This window comes from Malania oleifera, chromosome 11 (genome assembly GCF_029873635.1).
Source record: "Malania oleifera isolate guangnan ecotype guangnan chromosome 11, ASM2987363v1, whole genome shotgun sequence".
Lineage (NCBI taxonomy): Eukaryota > Viridiplantae > Streptophyta > Magnoliopsida > Santalales > Ximeniaceae > Malania > Malania oleifera.
This window is the reverse complement of record NC_080427.1, coordinates 19,134,943-19,140,214: the sequence shown is the minus strand read 5'-3', so window position 1 is coordinate 19,140,214 and position 5,272 is coordinate 19,134,943.

The following is a 5,272-nucleotide window of genomic DNA, read 5'->3' as shown; positions in this document are numbered from 1 at the left end:
ATGATTCAAAACTACACAAGGAATGAAAAAAAATGGAAAGCCAAAAAAACTCCACACCCTGCACCATGCATTAATCAACTCCAACATCCCTGCATAAGAAAGAGTTTTCCCAGGCCAAGAACTAATGAGATTGTCAATTTCAGCAATCAGAGGGGAGAAATGAGCAGAATTTAACCTTGAGGAAGCCAAAGGAATTCCTAGATATCGAAAGGGAAAAGAGCCTTCTGGGAAACTAGTCAGATTTTTGACGCTATCAAGATCATAACCATTGATGCCAGTTGAGTACAAACTAGACTTTGCAGGGCTTGCTTTCAAACCAAAGCATTTAAAGAACTCCTCCAAACAATCCATCAACTTCTTAACTGACATAAAGTCACCTCTAGAAAGAAGAATGAGATCATCTGCAAAAGCCAGATGCGTAATTTTCAAATCCTTGCATCTAGGACGAATATACCCTTACTTGACTCTAGTTGTGGCGGATGTGGTCAATTACTTCAGACAACCTAAGCGACCAAAAGGTTCCCGGTCATAAGAGGAATTAAAAAAAGGGAAAGGAAATAGGTAGGCAAACAAAACAAAATTTCAACTTAGCAATTAGGATCCCACGAAGGGTAGAAACCAATGATTGATTAAATTGTTACCAAAGAATGTATTTTATGATAAGAATTTTATATTTACTATGCCAATGATTGATTGAATTGTTATCAAAGAATGTATTTTATTGATAAGAATTTTATATTTACTATGTCTATTTTAGACTTGAACATAGGATATTTATGAAACTGTAACAAGTATTTTGAAATTACGTTTATACACGTTATTTTTATGAGTATATTGACGATAGAATGTTGGATATTTTAATTTCAAACCTTAAAATTTAATTTGTATCAATCTAGATAGCATGTAGCATAAAACTATATGTAGAACTCATTCTTATTTCACATGAATTTCAAATCTTAAGATTGAAATCCATATTGTTGAATGCAGCATAAAAGTTTGTTATTAACACATGAATTAACTCACTACAAATACAATTAAACATATGTTCAAGGCAAATTCAAAGCTTACTTAATCATTTCTTTCAATGTTTGAATTTTTTCTTACTATTTTTTCTTATTTGTATGTCTTTGTTTTAACTAGCATATTGGGCCTAGTGCTACTATTGAAGTTATCATTATCTTAGAGATTTTTGCAAGAAGGGTTAACTACATGATTTTGGAACTTTGTGAACCTATGTATGATTGTATTGGTATTTAACAATTTAACATTTTAAATTAGTTTAGTTGTGCAAAATATAATTTTCATAATTTTTAAAGAATTAATATAAAAATACTTTTTTTACTAATTTTTCAACATTTTTATTAGAAATCTAGAAAAAAAAAAGAATGTTCTCCAGATTTTCTATATGAATGTTGGAAAATTGAGAAACAAGATGACATTTTGGTAATTTTTTAAAAATTAAAAATAAAATATAAAAAGTATTTTCTTCAAATGTCTTGTTCCGATGAATGTGTGTGATGTTCAAAGTTTCTTGGGTCTGCTTGGGTATTATCGCCGGTTCGTTGGGGGCTTTTCTAAACTGTCAGGCCCTCTAACGCAGCTTACGAGGACGAATAATAGATTCGAGTGGACTAGGGAGTGTGAACAGAGTTTTTAGGAGTTAAAACAACATTTAATCACTGCTCCAGTATTGACTATTCCTTCTGGGGATGATGGTTATGTGATTTATAGTGACGCATCCTAGAAGGGACTTGAGTGTGTTTTGATGCAACAGGGAAAGGTTATCATTTATGCTTTTCGCCAACTCAAGGAGTACGAGAAAAAATACCCTACGCATGACTTGGAGCTAGTAGCTGTTGTTTTCGCATTAAAGATTTGGCAGCACTACCTATATGGTGAAAGGTGCGAGATCTTTATGGATCATAAGAGCCTTAAATACTTCTTCACCTAGAAGGAGTTGAATATGAGGCAACACAGACGACTTGAACTAATTAAAGACTACAACTGCATCGTTAGTTACCACCTAGGAAAAGCTAATATGGTAGCTGATGCTTTGAGTCAGAAGTTAGTGGATGCGTCGATTTCAGTAGTTGTTATTTAGCATCAGATCATAATGGATCTAGAGAGGCTGGGAGTGGAGTTGGTGGACAAGGATTCATGGGCATTCATTGCCAGTATAGTTATTCAACCAACTTTGTAGGAGAGAATCAAAGCCGCTCAGAAGGAAGACGCAGAGCTGGTAGAGGTTATGGAAGGGGTTCAAGATGGTTTAAGGCTAGATTTCAATATCTCAGATGACAGGGTATTGAGATTCCACACCACGATTTGCGTACCGAATGATGCCTAGATTAAGAGGGTCATTCTAGAGGAAGAACATTGTTCACTCTACATAGTACATCCAGGGAGTACAAAGATGTATAGAGATTTGAGGGAATCTTTCTGGTGGTCTAACATGAAAAGAGAGATCACCCGTTTCATAGAGTAGTGCCTGACATGTTAGTAGGTGAAGGCCAAGCAGCAGAGGCCAATGGGACCATTGCAACCACTCCTCATTCCTAAATGGAAGTGGGAACACATTTCCATGGATTTTTTCACGGGATTACCATCAGAACTTCACAGACAGAATGCAATTTGGGTAGTGGTTAACCGATTGACGAAAACAACCCATTTTATCCTAATTGAAAGTCAGTTATTACATGGATGGGCTAGCAGAACTATATGTGCAGGAGATTGTACAACTCCACAGCATCCTAGTTACTATCGTTTACTTCTCGTTTCTAGAAGGGATGCCTTGGGATTGCAGCTCATATTCAGTACCTCGTTTCACCCATAGACGGATGGACAATCCGAGAGGACTATTTAGAATTTAGAGGATATGCCGTGGGCGTGTGTATTAGATTTTGGGGATAGTTGGATTCAGTATCCACCGCTCGTGGAGTTTGCGTATAATAACAGTTAGCAGGCTAGTATAGAGATGGCACCCATATGAGGCTTTGTATGGTTACCAGTGCTGATCTCTGTTGTACTGGGATGAGGTAGGCGAGCGACAAATTTTGGGACTGGAACTGATTCAGTAACCTCTACAAAGGTTGAGCTAATTAGGGAGAAGATCAAAGCAGCACAAAGTCAGCAGAAGAGTTATGCAAATACTCATCGATGGAAACTAGAGTTTGAGGTAGGAGATATGATATTCCTGAAGATCGCCTCAATGACAGGGGTGATGAGGTTTGGGAAGAAGGGGAAGCTAAGCCTTTAGTATATTGGGCCATATGAGATCTTGGAAAGGATAGGTCCAATTGCTTATCAAGTGGTGTTACCCTCAGCACTATCCAGAGTTTATGACGTGTTTCACGTATCAGTTCTGAGGAAGTACGTGCCAGACACTTCGCATGTGCTAAGTTATGAACCTCTAGAGATCAGAGATGCACTAGCATACGAGGAAGTATTGGTTTAGATTCTGGATCAGAAGGTACAAAAACTATGCACTAAGAAGATACCATTAGTGAAAGTACTATGGCGTAACCACGCAGTGGAGGATGCTTTATGGGAGTTATAGTCGAGGATACGTCAGAAGTGTCCTCAATTATTCAGAGATGCTTAGAGCTAGACAGGTAAACATAATGGTAAGTAAGTGATTTGTATGTATGTATGTATGTATGTATGTGTGTATAGTAGACTAGGGTGTTCAGGTTAAAGTATGTATGGTCTTTGGGAGAGTTTTGTATATGTATTGTAATCTCACAAAGCATTATGCTGTAACCATGGAATTCCTCAACCATAAGTGAGGGTATGTAATAAACTTGGGCCGGAGCTACTATGTGGGTGGCTGCCGACTCTTCGGTAGAGTTGAGTCGTAAGGTTAGAGTATGCTTATTAATGGTTAGCAAATTTTGAGGACAAAATTTTTATGAGGGAAGATTGCAGGAACCCAAACCCAAAAAATAAAATAAAATGAATATAAAAGGGAGAAATAAAGAAAAATAAAAGAAAAATAAGGAATTTGGAAAGTGGGGACCCGAATCGGTGATGATTTATTGAACTGGAAGAAAAATCGGCCATGATTTTGGGTCACCCGGGCTAGTCAACCACAAAACTAGCGACAGTTTTGTGGATACAGGGGAAACTGGTGTCGATTTTCCTCTGGGCTTGCTCACCTATAAATAGGTTTGAGCTCATTTTTTTTGAGAATTTCAAAAAACTCACTCTTCTCTCTCCTAGGGTTGTGAAACATTTTCACCAAAAAGTATTTCCGAGCTCATCTTTACTTCTTGGTTGTCTCTGTCATCCATTGTCTAGGAAATACACGTGTTTTCACTAGTTGGAACTTCTAGGGTTCTACCGTTTCAAGCCGTCTGGGTTTGTTTTTTCGTAAAAAGGTAAGGGGATTTGTTTACATCAGCTATTTTGGAAATCTAAACTAGTAGAACTGTAGTTTATGTTTATTTGTGTGATATAACTGCTTATTTGGATAATTTTACCAAGTAGAATTGCTGGTTTTTTGATTTTACGATTTTGATAAAAACTAGGGTTTTGGGTATGGTCTCCAATCTTCTTAAAACTCATTTATTTGTATTAAACATAAAGTAGGGGATGCTTGAAACCTTTGTTTTCAATTTAAATGATATTTTACAAAATATTTACTATACTAATGCATTTTAACTAAATGAGTGTGGCATGTGATGTAAAATGAAAATACATTGAACTTAAAAGATATAAGCATGGAATATGGGAATTGGAGCTCCAAATTGTTGTCAGGAAATGTAGAAATGAAATGTCAGTTAAATACCGTGAGATGTATGTACAAGGGTTAAACTGAGAGCTGTGTGTGTCAGTTTTTACCAATGAATGAATGAATTGTGAAAAGTACTGGAACTGCTTAAAGGTTTTATGAATGAAAACAGGTTATTGTGCTTTCATTATAAATTGTATATATGATATATGAACTGTCATGTCCCGAACTCAGAAATGGGACCCAGGGGTAAAAACGTAACATAACCTATCCTTGTATCCAATAAAACATCGAAAGACACAGTACAAAGGATGAGGGACCGACCCCATGGGGTTCCCAGGCACCCTATACACATCCAAACACAACAGAATATACATAGTGGAAAAATGTCTTTCTATACAAGCATGGTACCATACCAGAGTCTATACAAGAGCAAAAACAAGGCTCTATCATACAACGTACAACCAGGTGCCCAACATGTCTCAAAACGGCAACCCACAAAACACAAGTCCTAACACTTACCCAAGCGCTACCCGTAGTATA